Here is a 23176-nt window from a genome sequence, read left to right on the forward strand (position 1 = left end):
GCAGTTTAACCCTAAAAAATCAGATTTTTTTTAGAGAAAAACATACATGAAATAACTCTATTCCTACATGTCCGGGATCAAAAATCGCATATTATCGATAAAACTTGAAAAACCCTAATCTAAACATGAAAAATAATAAGAAAAACATGCAAATAATATCACGAATTTGGATTTGATACTTGAATGAGTAAAATAAACATTAATATGATAAGAAAATAAAAAAATCAGGGAATACATGGTTAGAATTTGATTTAGCCTTCGAAAAGAGAGATTTGACCCATTTAACAGGAGAATCTCATCTTTTATTTGGCTTAAACATAAAATAAACTATATTTCTAACGATTTCAATGGATTGGAATCATGAAAAATGCCCTCAAACAAGGTTAGATCATTTCTTGAATCAATTTTAATGTTCTTAAACGAAGAACAAGCTTGAAATCCATATGCAAGGGGCGACAATGGTGAAATCCATGGAAAACTTGTAATAAATTTAATAAAATAATGAAAATAAGTAAACAAAATTTACCTTGGGTTGCTGCAGCTTCAATGGAGGAAGGAGAGGATGCTGGGAGGAGAGAGAAGCAGCAAGAAAGGGAGAGAGAAAGCATAGGGGTTGACCTCGCCTTTGGTCTCCTTAAATAGATTTTCAAAAATCATTAATTAGAGCTAATTAAAAGGATTATGGTATTTTTAAAACACTATCCAAAATGGGCAATTTTTGGTGGGATCCTAACCCTAAAGGGACTCTAACTAGCTAACTCTAATTAACTTAATTGAAATTCTAAAAGGTTTGAGAAACTTCAAAATGTGGCGCCACCTAGTGTGGCCCATATTTGATTTTTAGAGCCCTAATTTTGAAAACTTTAAAAACCAAAGTGAAAATGAACTTTTAAAACCAATTGTGACTCTTCTAAACTCCTAACCCAACTATAACACTGACTAACCCTAAGCTAACCCTAACTCTTTCAAATGTGGCACCACCCAGAGTGGGCCCCACTTGATTTTTCAAAAACGATTTTGAAACTTGAAAATGAAGGCTTTTAAAAGACATTTAGAATGAGAATTGAAATTGAAATTTTTTTAACCAAACAGAGTTCTAACTAGATCAGAACTCTTTCAGATGTGGCACCAACTAAGTGGGTCCCACATCAGGGTTTTGAAAAAGTTGAAATAAAGACTGAAAATGGTTTTAAAATGGAGTTAAAATTACTAGACGAAATTCAGAAGTTTTGAGAATAGAGTCCTAAGCGAACTGAAATTCTAGGCTAGAGTCTTAAACCAACTAGAACTCTGAGATTTAGGTTTTTGAAAGCCAAACAAAGAAGTTTTTGAAAGATTTTCTCAAAATTAGTGAAAATAAGTCAGAAAAAGCAGTTAGGGTTAGAGTCCTAACTCAACCAAATAAGAATTAAAGTCTTGATCCAACTAGGACTCTAGGATAGAGTCCTAATTCGACTAAAACTCTTAAAATTTAGGGTTTTCTAGAAAACAAATGAGAGGATTTTTTAGAAAATAGGTAAAAATAAGATAAAAAATGAAGTCAGGTTCACAGTCCTAATCCGACTAGGACTCTGAGGAAGAGTCCTAATTTGACTAGAACTTTGAGAAATTTTTATTTTCTGAGAAGTAAATGACGAGATTTTAAAAAGGACTTTTGAAAACAAGTGAAAATGAAATAAAAAAATGAAATCAGGGTAGAGTCCTGATTCGATTAGGACTCTGAGGTAGAGTCCTAATTTGAGTGAAACTCTAAAATTTTGGCCAAAAAAAAGGTTTTGAAAGGTTTTCTCGAAAAGAGATAAGAATAGAAGTGAAAAGTAGAGTCTTGATCCGACTGAAACTCTGGAAAAGAGTTTTAATCCGATTGAAACTCTGGAAAAGAGTTTTAATCTGATTGAAACTCTGAGATTTTAGCCAAAATGACAAAAATGGACTGAAATTCCACTACAGGGGGGGTGAATAGTGAAATACGATGCAAGTTGATATAATAAAACAATAAAGCAATAAGGCACAACACAATAAACACATGATTTATACTGGTTCGGTCAAAACCCTGACCTACATCCAGTCCCCAAGCAAACCACTTGAGCTTTCCACTATAACATCCGAGTCACCAGATAAACATTACAACACCCTCTTCCTCAGAGGTCTTCTTCTCTCAACAGAGAAGGGGCACACCCTCTTCCACAGAGGTCTTCTTCTCTCAACAGAGAAGGACAACACCCTCTTACACAGAGGTCTTCTTCTCTCAACAGAGAAGGGCAACACCCTCTTTCTCAGAGGTCTACTTCTTTCAACAAAGAAGGAATACAGTGAATAACAGAAAGTTACAATACTTCCTATAGAACCTTCAGGATGATATGAATGCACAAATGAAGGATTCTCAGAATGTTCTGTTTGTCACTCAGAAGATACTCTTTGTCAAAGAGTTATTTTTTACTTTTTCTTTTTCTTTTCTCTTTCTTTTTCTAGGCTCTCTTTCAAATATCGAATAGGTATTTTTCTCGTTGTAAGCTCACTTGTCTATTTCATTCCCTTCTGTTTGAATAGTTCATTTGAGTGTGTTTATATAGCTTTAAAAAAGTAGTCGTTACCTTTTGAAATCATAGCCTTTTTGAGATGTGAAATGTCATGTCATTTCAAAAAACATCTTTAGAGAAATTCAAGAAAGTCTTCTTTCCATAAAAGTAAAATATAGGGTACACTAGTCGTTGTAATATTTTAGGTAATATATATTTTATGTAAAAAGTCTATTTCTTACAATAGTACATTTAACGTTGGATTGTAGGCTGTCATGTAGTTTTGTCTTTTTCCTAATTAATGATTTGTGGTACATAAGTACTTCTTTACTTTAAATAAGTGTAAGTACAATAAATGCTTTGAGATATTTATTTGTACATAGTCATGTCAAGAGTTTTCTTTATGTTGTGTTTTTCAAAGTCTACAGAGAGAATAAAGACTACAAGTAAGTCGCCATTCTTGAGAAGGATATTAACAAGGATTTCTTACAGGAGGTATTTAATGCTATACAAAGAGAATGATGACTTCAAGTAAGTCGACATTCTATGGGTTTGTAAAAAGGTAACTATAGTCTTTTCAAAACCAATATTATATTTGTTTTCTTTGTGTAGCCGATTTCATGTTTTGTCTTTTTCCTATATTTGAAATCATTTCTTTAAAGAAGGTAACTAGAGTCTTTTCAAAACATATTATATTTATTTTCTTTGTGTAGCCGATTTCATGTTTTGTCTTTTTCCTATATTTGAAATCATTTCTTTAAAGAAGGTAACTAGAGTCTTTTCAAAACATATTATATTTATTTTCTTTGTGTAGCCGATTTCATGTTTTGTCTTTTTCCTACTTTTAAAATCATTACTTTTCAAGTTGTCTTGTATATGATATAAGGTATAATTATTACATTTTGAAATCATGTCAAAATACCTTTTTCATAAAGGGTTGTAAGAAGGTATAATTATTTGTTTTCAAAAAGGAGCTTTTTGAAACTATCGTATACTTTTATGAAATAGCTTTTATGACTGAGTATGTAATATGCAATATGCATGCTTCTGAAGGTTCTGTTACAAATGACTCTAAAGAAGAAAAAATCTTCAACTTGAGGAAGCCGATCTCTTTAGATGGTCTTTAGGAGTGCATGGCTCAACAAGCTTTTTCTTCAAGGAGTATGATTGCACCATAGTTGTACTTGAACAGGAGGTCTCCATCCATTTTGAGTGAGATATCCTTGCATCAAATACTCGTTAGATATATGGCAAAACATATCCAGTCATTATATAACATTTTTCAAGAAAACATATTATCATATCATATGAAATCAAATAAGACAGTGTATCATATTATGTGACATCAAAACAGAGTTTCTCAACATTCTCTCCCTTTTTGATGATGACAAAATATGCTCCCTCTGTCAAAAAGACATTATGCATAGAAAGAATACTTACCATAAAAATGTTAAATACGAGTATTTTTCTCCAATAATGGAGACAGGTTTTCTCCCCCTTTGTCATAGACAAAAAGGAAGGGATCAGAGTAAGAGAGTTATTACAGACCAAAATTAATTAAAGTTATTACAGTAAAAAAGATAAATTATTACAGTCCAAAGACAAATGAGTTTATTCCGAAGGTGGAGAGGATTGAAGTGAACGGTTTGCTTGATCCGGCTGGAGGGTCTGTAGAGTTTGCTGAACGAGGCTTGACGGCAAAGTATGCGATCCTGAGAACGCTGGACATCCATCAGTGCAGAGAAGTAATCAAAGTTGGATGTTGGATCTTCTTTATCAGAGCCGGGCAGGTGCAGGGACCTGAGATTGAAGGAAGTAGCATCGAGGACCTGAGAGGGATAAAGGATGACTTCGTTTTGAAGGGGTACTTTGAAGTATTTTAAAATGGGAGTTATAAAACACCCGAAAAGAAGAGGCTGGAATTTTTTATAGCGAATAAAAAGGTCGAAAAGAATGTTGGACCAGTTTATCTGAGTAGAAGAAAAAATTGCGTAGAGAATGAGAGAGATTTTTCTTGGTACTAATCCCTTGCGTGGAGGCTTGGGATAGATATTGTGGAGAAGAATCTGGGCAAGCAGTTGAGCAAGAGGTTTGAGATTCCTCATGTGCCAGGGAAGTTGTGAGCAGTTGGTGCAGAGAAGAATTTTTTGAAGTACCGACCGTTCGAGTGGTACTATGTTGTCTAGGTTTATGCCGGTGGAAGGAAGGTTAAGAATTCTGCCTAATGAGGAAGCATGAAAGAACATTAGGTGTCCGCGTACTTTGGTGGTGATGGTAGTTTGTTCATGATCAGAGGAAAAATTTGTGTAGAAGAGTCGGACGAGTTCGGGATAGTAAGCAGCTTGGGATGAAGATCCTAGTAGGTGTTTAAGGTCGGGGAGAGATCTTTCTAGGTCAAATAATACAAAGTCGTCGTATTGAACCAATTTTCCTTCATGAATTGGTCAAGAGCAAAGGGAGTTGTAGTAATGAAATAAATCGGGATACCTTAGGTCGGCGGCAGTGATTGCAGTGTTTGAGGAGGAAGCCATGGCAAGAGCTTAGAAAGAACGAGCAAGAGAAAAAGACTTGGAAAGAGTAAGAGTTTGTAAGAGAATAGAGAAAATCGTGGGAATGAGATATGAATCAATCTAATAAATAGAAGAAGAAAAATAATGGTGATAAGAAATGAATGACATTGGAAGTGAAGAATTTTTAGATTTTAGTGGAAAGAGGAAATGCGTGAGTTGTAAAAGAAGAAGCTTGTGAATGACAAATCAAATCAATTTTGGAAGAAAGTGTATTATATTAGTATAGATATTAAGAAGGACATAGTTTCGAAATAATTTTTCTATATATGTAACAAATTTACTATGGGAAATCTTGTTGGATAGTGAGAAGAGTTATGAATTGAGTATGGAGTGTCATATTAAACGTAAGAGAAAGAATGATTCAAGAGTTTTTAAAGATTTTCGTGAAGATCATGAAGAATAGATAGAGAGTGAATAATGGCCTAATAAGAACAAACAACTTTTTCAAGAATTTACTTTATGTGAAAGCATTCCAAAATCGTGAAGAGGGAGTTTGGAATAGGACAAACATGAGAGTATGAGGAAATGCAATAATTTCTTATTTAAGAAGCGTATATTTTGATATACGTGAAAGGAGTGTGAATAGATATAAAGGAGGGTGATACGGATATGTAGAGAAATGAGAGTGGTCATAAAGGACACCAATCACTTGATGTTGAATAAGAGATGTATGACATAAAGTGGAGTTAAGGACAAGGTTTTAATGAATCTCGATTGGAGAGAGATATAAAATATATGAGAGAGTCATGGTCACGGATGGAAAGGTACTTCGTATAATGTAGAGAGAGAGATAAAAAGGTGATACAAATCGTACTTATGAGTGGAGTACAAGTTTTTGAAAAGAGAAATTTACAACCCTTTTTTCGTAAAAGATGTAAAGCATGAAGAGATGATAATAGATTGTTCTTAAGCTATGATATAATAGATGATATAGTAAAAATTTACGTGAAATATAACAACTTAAAAGGTGGTACGAGAGGATAATCATTTGAATTTTTCATGAAAGGCATTAATATTTTAGTGAAGTGTCTCGATAGGAGGAAAGGAAGACATGATAGAAATAGAGTGTACGTAATATATGATATAGCAAATGATATAGTAAAAATTATACGTAAAACATAGCAACTAGATCTTTAGAAGAAGGTAAAAAGAACAAAAAAAAATTAATCATTCGATTTTGACTAAAATTTAAAAAGCAAGATTTCTCATAAAATAATAGGTTATCATGTTGAAGATGAACCAACTTATCGTAAGAGAAGTTTTCATAAAAGGATAAAAATAATAAAGGAGTTATGAGATGAGTGATGTGAACAATGTCATGATAGCTTTTACTTTAATATAACTAGTTCTTATGGATATGAGTGAAAGGGAATAGGACAAGAAGTCATTATGGATGTGTACTTGAAAGATGACAAGTTGAAAGACATAAAGAATGTGTCTTATAAGAGTTTAGAGTATACGTGAATATGGAAACCTAGTTTGACTAACAAAAATCGATAAGAAGGAAAACCTTTTAAAATAAGATTTTAACATAACTAATAAGAAGTATTAATTATAATAAGTGTGATTAATTTATAAGTCACTTAGTTTGCATATTCCTACTTCTCTTCTAATTCGTGTAAAGTCTTCATGTTTCAATGGTTTAGTGAATATGTCTGCTAACTGTTGATTAGTGGGTATGAATTCGAGTTTAATTATGTTGTTTAAGACTTGTTCTCTTAAGAAGTGGTGTCTTATTTGAATGTGTTTAGTTCGTGAGTGTAAAATAGGATTCTTAGATAAGTTTATAGCACTAGTATTATCACAGAAAATAGTTGTATTTTCAAAATTTAAACCAAAATCTTTTAAGGTTTGTTTCATCCAGATAACTTGTGTACAAGCTAGGCTAGCAGCAATGTATTCAGCTTCAGTAGTTGATAAGGATACACAGTTTTGTTTCTTACTGAACCATGATACTAGTGAGTGCCCTAGCATATGACATGTTCCACTTGTGCTTTTTCTGTCAGATTTACTTTCAGCAAAGTCAACATCGCTGTATGAGATTAGATCAAATGTAGAGGATTTTGAATAGAATAATCCAAAATCAACTGTGTCTTTTAAATATCTCATTATTCTTTTTACAGCTTTAAGATGTGATTCTTTTGGATTTGAATGAAATCTAGCACACAAGCAAACACTGAACATAATATCTGGACGGCTAGCAGTTAAATATAGAAGTGATCCTATCATACCTCGGTATACCTTTGTATCAACAGACTTACCATCTTCATCTTTGTCCAAAACAGTAGTAGTGCTCATATGAGTAGATTTTGAAGCAGTTGAGTTCATGTTGAACCTCTTCAGAAGTTCACGAGCATACTTAGATTGATTGATGAAAACTCCATCCTTGGTTTGCTTAATATGCAGCCCAAGAAAGTAGGTGAGTTCTCCCATCATACTCATTTTGAATTCTTTCTGCATGGACTTAGAAAATTCATCACAAAAAGTGTTGTTAGAAGATCCAAAGATGATATCGTCTACATATATTTGAATAATTAGGGTATGATTATTCACTAATTTAACAAATAATGTAGAGTCTGCTTTGCCAACAGAAAAACCAGTTTTTAATAGAAAGGTTTTGAGTCTGTCGTACCAAGCACGAGGTGCTTGTTTTAAGCCATATAAAGCACGTTTTAGTTTGAAAACATGATCTGGATATTGTTCATTTTCAAATCCTGGAGGTTGTTTTACATAAACTTCTTCATTTATAAAATAATTTAAAAAGGCACTTTTAACATCCATTTGATATAATTTGAAATCCATATAGCTTGCATATGCTAAAAACATTCTAATAGATTCAAGTCTAGCAACAAGAGCAAATGTTTCATCAAAATCAATACCTTCCTCCTGGTTGTATCCTTGAGCTACTAGTCTGGCCTTGTTTCTTATAACATTACTTGTTTCATCTAGCTTGTTTCTGAAGATCCATCTTGTCCCAATGATCGGATGATCCTTTGGTCTTGGTACAAGATCCCAAACTTCATTCCTTTGGAATTGGTTTAGTTCTTCAGTCATGGCTAGCATCCAGAACTCATCGATGATGGCTTCATCAATCTTCTTTGGTTCAAGTTGAGAAATGAATGCCATATTTGCAATCCGTTCTAGCTGAGCTCTAGTCTGAACCCCCTTTGTCAGGTCTCCCAAAATCTGCTTTTGAGGATGATCTTTGATATCGACAAATGTTCTTTGATGATCATCTTCATTAGACTTAGCTGTGTTATCTAAAAATAAATCTGTACTTTCAACATCATCATCGTTAGTTTGCTTATGAACAGATTGATCAATAGATTCACAAAAACTAACATGCATAGATTCTTCAATAGAATTAGAACTCTTATTGAAAACCCTGTATGCTTTACTATGACTTGAATATCCTAAAAATATGCCTTCAATAGATTTAGCATCAAATTTATCTAGGCTATCTTTTGTGTTTAGGATAAAGCATTTACATCCAAAGACTTTGAAATAGTCTATTCTTGGAGTCCTGTCATAGAATAATTCATAGGGAGTTTTATTTAATAAGGGTCTAATGAGAACTCTATTTGTTATGTAGCATGCAGTATTAACAGCTTCTGCCCAAAAAGATTTAGCAAGATTATTGTGTTGGAGCATAGTTCTAGCAGATTCCTGAAGGGTTCTATTCTTTCTTTCTACTACACTATTTTGAGGTGCAGCTCTAGGAAAGGCAAAGTTATGAGAAATACCATGCAAGTTACAAAAATTTACAAAAAGTTCATTTTCAAATTCTCCTCCATGGTCACTACGGATTTTAACAATAGAACAAGATTTTCATTTTGTAATTTTTTATATAAAATTTCAAATTGACAAAATGTGTCACTTTTGTTTTTCAAAAATATTACCCAAGTAAATCTTGAGTAGTCATCTACAATGACAAAAACGTATTTATTGTGATTATGACTAGCTACTCTAGAAGGACCAAAGAGATCCAGGTGGAGAAGCTCTAGAGGTCTTTTGCTTGAAATGATATTTTTTTATTTAAAAGATGATTTAGACAGTTTTCCTAATTGACATGCATCACAAAAATAATCTTTTTTAAAAGATATTTTGGGTAACCCACGTACTAACTTATCTTTAGCTAATTTAGACATGTACTTAGAATTGACATGACCCATTCTCATGTGCCATAAATGTTGAGAGTCATTATTAGCTATGACGCAATGTTCTGTGATGTTTTCTAGGTATAGTTCATATATATTATTTTTTCTTATACCTTTTAAGATAATATTTTCGTTGGTGTCTGCTATAAGACAAGCATTATGATTAAAGCTAACATTATAACCTGTATCACACATTTGACTAATACTTAGAAGGTTATGTTTTAAGCCTTTAACCAGGAGAACGTCTTTGATAAGAGGTTTATCTATATTTCCAATATTACCAATACCTATTATTAAACCTTTGTTTTTATCTCCAAAGGTGACGGTTCCTCCTTCTTTTTTATGAAGAACAACAAAGAGGGCTGAATGTCCAGTCATGTGTTTTGAACATCCACTGTCTAGTATCCATCTGTTCTTCTTGTTTGGAGCAGAGCTTTTTGCCATGAAGCACATGTTGGTGATTTCTGCTTCATTATCATTTGACTCTTCACTAGTGGATGGTTTTGAATCATCCCATTGAGCATGCAGAGCCTTTTTCTTGAAGAACCTTTTCTTTGGTTCCTCAGTCTTGGATTTTCTTTTGAGAAGAGGACAGTCACATCTCAGGTGATCTGGCTTATTACACTGGTAGCACATAGAATCTTCTTTTGGGTCTTTTCTTTCTTTGTGCTTATTTGGAAGCCGGTTCCTTCTCATAAAGCGCTGGAATTTTCTGGTGAGTAGCGCAATCTCAGTTTCTTTTTCTGAGTCCTCATCCTCAGAAAGGGCTGGGAAGGCTAGAGTTTTCTTCAAAGGTTTTTCTTCTTCCCTTCTTTCCTTCATATGGACTTCATAGGCCATAAGATTGCCTATTAAATCGTCCAGAGTAAGTTTGGACAAATCTTGAGCTTCTTCAATAGCAGTAGTCTTTTTCTCCCAATCAGTTGTGAGAGATCTCAAGATTTTCTTCACCTTTTCTGTTTGAGAGTGGGTTACACCCAGAGATTTCAGATCGTTGGTGATGTTGGTGAATCTGGTGAACATCTCTGTAATGGGTTCATCTTTGTTCATTTTGAACAACTCATATTTTCTGACAAGAGATGAGATTTTGGCTTCCTTCACTTTGTTGGTTCCTTCATGAATGACCTCTAAAGAATGCCAAATATCATATGCAGATTCACATATAGATATTCTATTGAATTCATTCTGATCGATGGCACAATATAAGACATTCATAGCCTTTGCATTTAGGTTTGCCATTTTCTTTTCTTCATCAGACCATAAGTTATAGTCTGCGGAAGGAGATGTGTATGGATGCTCAACAATTTTTCATACAGCAAAATCTATGGATTTGAGAAATATAGCCATTCTGCACTTCCAGTATCCATAGTTGGAGCCGTTGAAGAAAGGAGGACGAGATGCGTGTTGACCTTCAATATCACGAGCATAAGAGGTAGATGCTGTTGAGAAACTCTGTTTTGATGTCACATAATATGATACACTGTTGTATTTGATTTCATATAATATGATAATATGTCCTCTTGAAACATGTTATATTATGACTGAATATGTTTTGCCATACATCTAACGAGTATTTGATGCAAGGATATCTCACCCAAAAAGGATGGAGACTTCCTGTTCAAGTACAACTCTAGTGCAATCATACTCCTTGAAGAAAAAGCTTGATGAGCCATGCTTTCCTAAAGTTCAACTGAAGATATCGGCTACCTCAAGTTGAAGACTTTTTTTCTTCTTTAGAGTCATATGTAACAAAACCTTCAGGAACATGCATATTGCATATTACATACTCATTCATAAAAACTATATCATAAAAGTATACGATAGTTTCAAAAAGCTCCTTTTTGAAAACTAATAATTGTACCTTCTTACAACTCTTTATGAAAAAGATATTTTGTCATGTAATAATTGTACCTTACACTATATACAAGACAACATGAAAAAGAAATGTAGGAAAAAGACAAAAACATAAAATCGGCTACATAGAGAAAAACAAATATAATATATTTTTGAAAAGACTTTAGTTACCTTCTTTAAAGAAATAAATATAATAAGAAGAAGACAAAAACATAAAATCGGCTACACAAAGAAAAACAAATATAATATATTTTTGAAAAAGACTCTAGTTACCTTCTTTAAAAGAAATGTTTTTAATATAAGAAGAAGACAAAAACATAAAATTGGCTACACAAAGAAATACAAATATAATATGTTTTTGAAAGGACTCTAGTTATCTTTTTACAAAACCATAGAATGTCGACTTACTTGAAGTCATCATTCTCTTTGTACAAAGCATTAAATACCTCCTGAAACAAATCCTTGTTAAATATCCTTCTCAAAGAATGTCGACTTTCTTTTAGTCCTCATTCTCTTTGAAGACTTTGAAAAACACAACATAAAGAAAAACACTTGACATGACTATGTACAAATATATATCTCAAAACACTCAGTGTACTCACTCTCATTTAAAGTAAAGAAGTACTTATGTACCTCAAATCATTAATTAGAATAAAGACAAAACTACAATCCAACGTTCAATGTACTATTGTAAGAAATAGATTTTTTACATAAAATATGTATTACCTAAAATATTACAACGACTAGTGTACCCTACATTTTACCTTTATGGAAAAAGGCACTCTCGAATTTCTCTAAAAGATATTTTTGAAATGACATAACATTTCACATTTCAAAAAGGCTACGATTTCAAAAAGTAACGACTACTTTTTTAAAGCTATATAAACACACTCAAATAAACTATTCAACAAGGAATGGAATAGACGTGTGAGCTTACAACGAGAAAAATTCTATTCATTATTTGAAAAGAGAGCCTTGAAAAAGAAAGAGAAAAAGAAAAGAAAGAAAAGAGAAAAAGTCAAGTCCAGCTCCTTGACAAAGAGCATCCTCTGAGTAACAAACAGAACATTCTGAGAATCCTTCATTCGTGCATTCATATCATTCTGAAGGTTCTATAGGAAGTATTATAACTCTGTTATTCACTGTTTTCCTTCTTTGTTGAAAGAAGTAGACCTCTGAGAAAGAGGGTGTTGTCCTTCTCTGTTGAGAGAAGAAGACCTCTGTGGAAGAGGGTGTTGTCCTTCTCTATTAAGAGAAGAAGACCTCTGTGGAAGAGGGTGTGCCGCTTCTCTGTTGAGAGAAGAAGACCTCTGAGGAAGAGGGTGTTGTACTATTTATCCGGTGACTCAGATGTTATAGTGGAAAGCTCAAGTGGTTTGCTTGGGGACTGGATGTAGGTCTGGGTACTGACCGAACCAGTATAAATTCTGTGTTTTATGTGTTGTGCCTTATTGCCTGATTATTTTATTTTATCGATCTTTATCATATTTCACTATTCACCCCCCCTCTAGTGGAATTTCATTTGGTATCAGAGCAGGTTTGCTGGTTACGACATAACAAGTCTTCCAGCACAAATGACATCTACCTCTTATGCTCGTGATATTGAAGGTCAACACGCATCTCGTCCTCCTTTCTTCAATGGCTCCAACTATGGATACTGGAAGTGCAGAATGGCTATCTTTCTCAAATCCATAGACTTTGTTGTATGGAAAATTGTTGAGCATCCATACACATCCACATCCGCAGACTATAACTTATGGTCTAATGAAGAAAAGAAAATGGCAAACCTAAATGCAAAGGCTATGAATGCCTTATATTGTGCCATTGATCAGAATGAATTCAACAGAATATCTATATGTGAATCTGCATATGACATTTGGCATTCTTTGGAGGTTATTCATGAAGGAACCAACAAAGTAAAAGAAGCCAAAATCTCATCTCTTGTTAGAAAATATGAGTTGTTCAAAATGAACAAAGATGAACCCATCACAGAGATGTTTACCAGATTCACCAACATCACCAACGATCTGAAATCTCTGGGTGTAACATATTCCCAGACAGAAACGGTGAAGAAAATCTTGAGATCTCTCACAACTGATTGGGAGAAGAAAACTACAGCTATTAAAGAAGCTCAAGATTTATCTAAGCTTACTTTGGACGACTTAATAGGCAATCTTATGGCCTATGAAGTCCACATGAAAGAAAGAAGGGAAGAAGAGCAACCAGTAAAGAAAACTCTAGCTTTCCCAGCTCTATCTGAGAATAAAGAATCAGATAAAGAACCCGAAATTGCGCTACTTACCAGAAAATTCCAACGCTTCATGAGAAGAAACCGGCTTCCAAACAGGCACAAGAAAAGAAAAGATCCTAAAGAAGATCCCATGTGCTATCAGTGTAATAAGCCAGGCCACTTAAGACGTGACTGTCCCCTTCTCAAAAGAAAGTCCAAGACTGAGGAACCAAAGAAGAGGTTTTTCAAGAAAAAGGCTCTGCATGCTCAATGGGATGATTCAGAACCATCCACTAGTGAAGAGTCAAGTGATGATGAAGCTGAAACTGCAAATATGTGCTTCATGGCAAACGAAAGTTCGGCTCCAAATAAGAAGAACAGATGGATTCTAGACAGTGGATGTTCAAAACACATGACAGGACATCCAGACCTTTTTGTTGTTCTTCATCATAAAGAAGGAGGAACCGTCACCTTTGGAGATAACAACAAAGGTTTGATAATTGGTATTGGTAATATTGGTAACATAGATAAACCTGTTATCAAAGACGTTCTCCTTGTTAAAGGCTTAAAACATAACCTACTAAGTATCAGTCAAATGTGTGATACAGGTTATAATGTTAGCTTTAATCATGATGCATGTCTCATAGCAGACACCAACGAAAACATCATCTTAAAGGTATAAGAAAGAATAACATATATGAATTATACCTAGAAAACATCACAGAACATTGCCTCATAGCTAATAATGACTCTCAACATTTATGGCACATGAGAATGGGTCATGTCAATTCTAAGTACATGTCTAAATTAGCTACAGATAAGTTAGTACGTGGGTTACCCAAAATATCTTTTAAAAAGGATTATTTTTGTGATGCATGTCAATTAGGAAAACTGTCTAAATCATCTTTTAAATCAAAAAATATCATTTCAAGCAAAAGACCTCTAGAGCTTCTCCACCTGGATCTCTTTGGTCCTTCTAGAGTAGCTAGTCATAATCACAATAAATACGTTTTTGTCATTGTAGATGACTACTCAAGATTTACTTGGGTAATATTTTTGAAAAACAAAAGTGACACGTTTTGTCAATTTGAAATTTTATATAAAAAATTACAAAATGAAAATCTTGTTCTATTGTTAAAATTCGTAGTGACCATGGAGGAGAATTTGAAAATGAACTTTTTATAATTTTTTGTAACTTGCATGGTATTTCTCATAACTTTGCCTTTCCTAGAGCTGCACCTCAAAATAGTGTAGTAGAAAGAAAGAATAGAACCCTTCAGGAATCTGCTAGAACTATGCTCCAACACAATAATCTTGCTAAATCTTTTTGGGCAGAAGCTGTTAATACTGCATGCTACATAACAAATAGAGTTCTCATTAGACCCTTATTAAATAAAACTCCCTATGAATTATTCTATGACAGGACTCCAAGAATAGACTATTTCAAAGTCTTTGGATGTAAATGCTTTATCCTAAACACAAAAGATAGCCTAGATAAATTTGATGCTAAATCTATTGAAGGCATATTTTTAGGATATTCAAGTCATAGTAAAGCATACAGGGTTTTCAATAAGCATTCTAAGTCTATTGAAGAATCTATACATGTTAGTTTCTGTGAATCTATTGATCAATCTGTTCATAAGCAAACTAACGATGATGATATTGAAAGTACAGATTTATTTTTAGATAACACAGCTAAGTCTAATGAAGATGATCATCAAAGAACATTTGTCGATATCAAAGATCATCCTCAAAAGCAGATTTTGGGAGACCTGACAAAGGGGGTTCAAACTAGAGCTCAGCTAGAACGGATTGCAAACATGGCTTTCATTTCTCAACTTGAACCAAAGAAGATTGATGAAGCCATCATCGATGAGTTCTGAATGCTAGCCATGACTGAAGAACTGAATCAATTCCAAAGGAATAAAGTTTGGGATCTTGTACCAAGACCAAAGGATCATCCAATCATTGGGACAAGATGGATCTTCAGAAACAAGCTAGACGAAACAGGTAATGTTATAAGAAACAAGGCCAGACTAGTAGCTCAAGGATACAACCAGGAGGAAGGTATTGATTTTGATGAAACATTTGCTCCTGTTGCTAGACTTGAATCTATTAGAATGTTTTTAGCATATGCAAGCTATATGGATTTTAAACTATATCAAATGGATGTTAAAAGTGCTTTTTTAAATGGTTTTATAAATGAAGAAGTTTATGTAAAACAACCTCCAGGATTTGAAAATGAACAATATCCAGATCATGTTTTCAAACTCAAACGTGCTTTGTATGGTTTAAAACAAGCACCTCGTGCTTGGTATGATAGACTTAAAACCTTTTTGTTAAAAACTGTTTTTTCTGTTGGCAAAGCAGACTCTACATTATTTGTTAAATTAGTGAATAATCATACCCTATATATTCAAATATATGTAGACGATATCATCTTTGGATCTTCTAACAGCACTTTTTGTGAAGAATTTTCTAAGTCCATGCAGAAAGAATTCAAAATGAGTATGATGGGAGAACTCACCTACTTTCTTGGGCTGCATATTAAGCAAACCAAGGATGAAGTTTTCATCAATCAATCTAAGTATGCTCGTGAACTTCTGAAGAGGTTCAACATGAACTCAACTGCTTCAAAATCTACTCCTATGAACACTACTACTGTTTTGGACAAAGATGAAGATGGTAAGTTTGTTGATACAAAGGTATACCGAGGTATGATAGGATCACTTCTATATTTAACTGCTAGCCGTCCAGATATTATGTTCAGTGTTTGCTTGTGTGCTAGATTTCAGTCAAATCCAAAAGAATCACATCTTAAAGCTGTAAAAAGAATAATGAGATATTTAAAAGACACAGTTGATTTTGGATTATTCTATTCAAAATCCTCTACATTTGATCTAATTTCATACAGCGATGCTGACTTTGCTGGAAGTAAATCTGACAGAAAAAGCACAAGTGGAACATGTCATATGCTAGGGCACTCACTAGTATCATGGTTCAGTAAGAAACAAAACTGTGTATCCTTATCAACTACTGAAGCCGAATACATTGCTGTTAGCCTAGCCTGTACACAAGTTATCTGGATGAAACAAACCTTAAAAGATTTTGGTCTAAATTTTGAAAATACAACTATTTTTTGTGATAATACTAGTGCTATAAACTTATCTAAGAATCCTATTTTACACTCACGAACTAAGCACATTCAAATAAGACACCACTTCTTGAGAGAACAAGTCTTAAACAACATAATTAAACTCGAATTCATACCCACTAATCAACAGTTAGCAGACATATTCACTAAACCATTAAAACATGAAGACTTCACACGTATTAGAAGAGAACTAGGAATATGCAAACTAAGTGACTTGTAAATTAATCACACTTATTAAGAGTATTGCTTTTGATAAAATATTTTTTTAAAAGTTTCTTATTATTGATTTTTTTGTGTTTGTTTTACTATTCAAAGTCAAACTATGTTTTCATATTTTCGTATACTCACAATACTCATAGAAATTCATTCATCATAACACATTCTTTATGTCTTTCAACTTGTCATCTTTCAAGTACACTCTCATAATGACCTCCTGTCCTATCTCCTTTTACGTATATCCATAAGAACCATTTACTTTAAATAAAAAGCTATCATGACTTAGATCACATCACTCATTTCATTACTCCTTTTTATATCTTTTGTCTTTTTGTGACAACCTCTCATACAAAAAGCTAGCCGACCTCCAAACATGACTCCTCATTATTATTCTTAATAAATTATATTCATGTGATATATTTTCTTTTTTATGACCTCTTATCAATGTACGTATCTAAAATCTTAAGACCTCTTATGAAAAATTCAAAGTGATTATTATCACCTCTTAAGTGGTTATATTTCACGTAAACTTTTACTATATCATCGGTTATTTCATAGCTTAAGTATAATCTATTATCATCCGGTCATCCTTCACATCTTTTATGAAATCATATTCTAAACAACTTGTCCTCTATTGTTTTTAATACTACTAGCACCACCTTTTTATTTCCTCTTTCTCTCTTTATCTCATATGAAATGACTTTCCATCCGTGACCATGACTCTCTCTTATATTGTATATCTCTCTAAAATCGAGACTCATTAAAGTCTTGTCTTCAAGTAAAACTTTATTCTAACTCTACTTTATGTCATATCTAAATCAAGTGAATGTTGTCCTTTATAACCTTTCTCTTTTCTATACATATCCGTATCATCTTTTTATGTTTTTCACTCTCCTTTCACGCTTATCAATATATATACTTCTTAAATAAAAACTATTATTGCCTCTCACTCATACCCCATAGGTTGTCCTATTCTAAACTCTCCATTCACGAATTAAGAATACTTCCACATAAAGTAAAAAGTTGCTTGTTTTATTAGGCCATTATTTTTAAAATCATTCACTCTTTTTTAGTTCAACATGAGACCCCATACTCTATTAATGGATTCTCTCACTAGTCGATAAACTCACCCATAGTAAAATCTATATATATACTAATTATTTCAAAACTATGTCATTCTCAACCCAATATAATACACTATCTTCAAACATTGATTTGATTTTTCATTCACAAGTCTCTTAACTTACTACTCACGGATTTCCTTATTTGACTAAATTCTAAAAATCACTTACTTCCAATGTCATTCAAAACCTATCAAAATTATTTTCATTCTTCTATTTAATGGATTGGTTCATTACACACCAATTCCACTCGTATCTATCTATCATCCTACAAACTATTACCCACTTCAAACTCGCCCCTCTTAGTCCTCCTGTTTCGTTACAAACTCTTGCAATGGCCTCTTCCTCCTCCAACAATGTGATTACTGCAGAAGATCTAAGGTATCCAGATCTGTTTCACGATTACAACTTACTATGCTCTCGCCCCATTCATGAAGTAAATTGGTTAACTTCGACGACTTCATGCTATTTTACTTAAACAATTATCTCCCTGAACTCAAACATCTACTAGGATCTTCATCCCAAGCTGCCTACTATCCTGAACTAGTTCGACTTTTCTATACAAACTTTTCCACTGATCATGAACAAACTACAATCACCAGTAAAATCCGAGGAAAGCTGATGTTCTTTCATGCTTCCTCACTAGGTAGAATTCTAAATCTGCCTTCCACCGGCACAAACCTCAACACCATAGTACCAATCGAACGATCGGTACTCCGAAAAATTCTTCTCTGCACCAACTGCTATCCACTTCCCTGGCACATGAGGAATCTCCAACCTCATGCTCAATTACTTGCCCAGATTCTTCTCCACAACATTTATCCCAAGCTTCCCTGCAAAGGATTAGTTCCACGAAAAATCTCTCTCCTTATCTATGCGATTTTTTCTTCTACTCTGATAAACTGGTCCTCCATTCTTTTCGACCTTTTTATTCGTTATCAAAAATTCAAGCCTCTTCTTTTCGGGTGTTTCATAACTCCCATCCTAAAATACTTCAAAGTACCCCTTCACAACGAAGTCATCCTCCGTCCCTCTTAGGTCCTCGATGCTACCACCTTCAATCTAAGGTCCCTGCACATGCCCGGCTCTGATGAAGAAGATCTAACATCCACCTTCAATTACTTTCCTGCTCTGATGGATGTCCAGCGCTCTCAGGATCGTATTCTTCGCAATCAAGCCCTGTTGCAGCAGACTCGTCAAGCTCACCAGCAGAATCGTGCCGACCGAACACATCAACCTTCTCCACCTTCGGGATAAACTTGTTTTTTTTTTTCGGTCTGTAATAACTTTTAATTCCTTTTGGTCTGTAATAACTCTCTTACTCTGATCCATTCCTTTTTGTCCATGACAAAGGGGGAGAAAACCTGTCTCCATTATTGGAGAAATACTCTCGTTAATTTTTTTCAATATTTTATCATATTATTATTTCTATGCATAATGTCTTTTTGACAGGGGGAGCATATTTTGTCATCATCAAAAAGGAGGAGAATGTTGAGAAACTCTGTTTTGATGTCACATAATATGATACACTGTCGTATTTGATTTCATATAATATGATAATATGTCCTCTTGAAACATGTTATATTATGACTGAATATGTTTTGCCATACATCTAATGAGTATTTGATGCAAGGATATCTCACCCAAAAAGGATGGAGACTTCCTGTTCAAGTACAACTTTAGTGCAATCATACTCTGTTATCATCGCAAAATTTTACTTTTGCAAATCAAACTGACCTTTGAAATAGTTTTTGAAAATAACTCGCCTTCGTTTTTAAAATGCGGGAAAATTCCATAGAATGGGACTCGTCTGTCGGTACGAGGTTCAACCGTTCCTGCCACCTTTAACAGGGGTAATTGAACCAAGGATCAATCTTATGCTCTACTATATTCAACTTGTCTAAATCATATTCTAATTTCTAAATGCACATAGAATCAGGCATGTGCTATGAATTTTCAGAAAATGCACATTTTGAAAAACATGATGTTTGCTTTGAAATACTTAGAAATACTAAGAAAATGTAAATCTTGGAAATGATATCACATGGAAAATCGTGAATTAGGACTTGGAAAATATTTCTGAGAAAAGTAAAAATCGATTTCTAGGGAAATCTTGAGATTTTATGAAAATCAATTCTGAGAGAACTTGGTTTTTCTGAATTCCAACTTTGAACTTAAAAATATAACTTGAAATTTCGAATTTTGAATTTTGAGAAACACTTGAAACATACTTTAAGATTTTCATATTCTGAGAAAATCGATTTCTCCCTATGACTTAGAAAATTTTGAGAAAATGAAATTCTTTGAATTGAAATTTGAATTGGCAAATGCATGAAATGGATGAATATGGATTTGAGGAATAGAGAAATACTTTTTTGTATTTTTGAGAAATGCAGTGCATTTTTGAAGTTAGCCTAAGAGTGTAGGCTGAATGTGGCTAATGTGAAGATCATAAATCTAAGTATCATTCGTATTCTAACTATGACCATAAATACAAATTCCACCAAGTTTATAAACTTCATAGAAGCTGGTGCATGTGCCATTCGTGTAGACCATGGTGAATTTGTAAAAATATGCATGAATCATCATCCATCACACATTAAAATTATAAAAAAATAAACTATATGCAATGCAACCTAAGCTAAGCAGGAAATGTAAATTCTTATTCCAAAGTTTAATTACAAATTACATCACTATTGAAATTTAAATACATGAAAAATAAAGTCTTCAATGTACCTGCAAAATTAGAAAACTTGGTTAATGAATATATGTTGGCTTTTCTAGATTTATCCAACAATATCAGGAAATTGTTGGATTTTGCTAGATATAAGCCTTTTTGCCATGATTCCCTTAAATCAAAATGATAAAGTATGAAACAAAATTGAATAAATAAGGAAGATAAGATATGAAATTTCGAAATTGGGGTCAAAATGACCAAAATACCCCTCATAACAAGACTATGGCCTTGAAATTAGGGTTTTTAGAAAGATATTTTGATAAAATGCAAGTTTTGAAATTTGAATGGAATAAACTCAAACCAAATATGCTATGACATGATTAAAAATATGAAATTAGGGTTAGGGATTTCGAAATTTAGGTCAAATGACCAAATTGCCCCCGATAGCAAGACTATGGCCTTGAAATCAGGGTTTTTAGAAAGAGATTTTGGTAAAAACTTAGGTTTTATGCACTAAATGAAATCAAATGAGCACAAAATTAAACCTAAAGTATCCTAAGATGCTTATGAACATAATAAAACCCTAAAACCATCTGCTTATACACAAAAATCCAATAATATCACAAATTTTGTGATTTTTGCAGTGTTTTTGGATCTTTCAGGAACCCGGTTTTGCAATTTGCTTAATTCAGCCATCAAATGGATTTCAAAATCCATAAAAATTGGTACCTGCACTTGTTATAACCCTAATGTCGAATTGGAATTATAAAAATAATTTTTTGACATTAAATTAATCCGAAAATTGCATTAAACCCTAAAAATATGCTATTTTTGACCTAATTCAAGAAACCAGTCTCAGTCCAAGACCTGAACCAGGAGTCAAATCTCCAAGGAAATTTATGAAATTTTACAGAGACTAACTAAGAAGAAAAACAGAGATTGCCCAATTTACAGATCGGAAAAATCATCTTCGGTTAGGGAGAAACCCTTCCGGCAATCTGAGCTAAAATATATCACTTTTAACAGGGATTAAAACGACTATTCCAGATTGACAATACAGGAATAAATAGCAAACCTAAACAAAAATCTCTGAACTTTTAATGGTGAACAGTAGACAAAAAAATAGCAATACTCACTTTTTACAGATCATGAATCGGATCTGTGGTTTGGGAGTGATGACTAACACAAGTCTGATTAGGGTTTTGGTAAACCCTAACAAGTTTAAAATTTAAAAACAGATTCTTTGAAATAGGAAAAATACTAAACAATAATCAAAAAATCTGAAAATTTCACAGAATACATATCTACTTAATTTGAATCCATAGCACTTTACAGATCTAAAATCGGATATAAGATGAGAGAAATATCATCACAGCAAGTTACCTTCTTGATTTTAACCACGATTTTAAAGCTTTAAAAACCCGATTTTATGTCTGATTTTTTTGACAGGGTTACCGAGATCCAAAACCTCTGATTTTTCTACAGTAACTCAATAACTCATGCATGCATCACATATAAAAAATTCAGAAATAAGCAATGAGTTCTTCAATCCGAAATAACATCACCTTTACTGTTCTAAACCTAAAACACACAGAAATTTAAGAAACTTGAAAAACCATGCATTAACTAATGTAAATAAATAAAATAAACCATAAAATAGTAAATAAAAATTATTTCTATGCTATAGAACGTAAAACAAACATGAATAAACCATGAAAATAAATTAAAAACAGGGAATCAATGGCTGGAATTTGATATCACCTTTAAAACATAGATTTAACCCATTAAAAGGGTAAATCGTGTATTTTATAGGTTAATAATGTAAAGAATCATATTAAATTCAATTCTAATGGATTAAAATCCCTGTAAATCATCCAAAACAGGGTTAGATCACCTTCTTGGACCGTTCTTGCTGGTTCTTGATAGTTCTTGAGGTGAAACTATGGTTGATCTTCCATAAGGAGGGGTGTCCAAGCCTAAATCTAGGTTTAAAGCATTAAAAAAGCATTAAATAAAATAAGAAAAGTGAAGAAGTTCATACCTTGGAGTTGCAGCAATGGAGGAAGGGCTGGAGAGGAGAGAGAAGCTCCAAGATTTGCTCCCAAGGTGGCTGGAAAAATCGTCCCTCCTATGGGGGCCTTTTATAACCATTTTTTAAGTTTTAAAAATTAGCAATTTTGAAATTTTTGGACTTCTAAAGGGGGGGGGGGGATTTTGGGGTGGAGTTACCTAACTACCCCTAGTCTAAATTATCCTAAATAATGCCTAATTAACCCCTAGCTAATCCTAAAAAATCCCCAAATGTGGTGCCACTTGGCATTTTCTCACATTGGGTTTTTAAAACTCCTTTAAAAACCTTTAAAAATACTAGTTTTAAAACTAACTTTCAAAAATGAGTTTTTCAAAATGGTTTTGACTCTTCTAAACCTCTAACACTAACCAAGACATCAACTAACCCCTAGTCTAGCCCTGACTGACTCGAATATGGCACCACCCCGAGTGGGCCCTACTTGAGTTTTTCAAAAAAAACGATTTTAAAACTTGAAATTGAAGGAGTTTTCAAAAGGATCTTCAAAAGTAATCTTAAAGTTAGGATTTTTGAAATGGCATAAGGTTCTAACTGAGTTAGAATTCCTCTGGATATGGTGCCAACTGAGCGGGCCCACATCGAATTTTGA

The sequence above is a fragment of the Nuphar pumila genome, chromosome 5 (assembly GCF_984573655.1).
Source record: "Nuphar pumila chromosome 5, dmNupPumi1.hap1.1, whole genome shotgun sequence".
NCBI classification, from domain to species: Eukaryota; Viridiplantae; Streptophyta; class Magnoliopsida; order Nymphaeales; family Nymphaeaceae; genus Nuphar; species Nuphar pumila.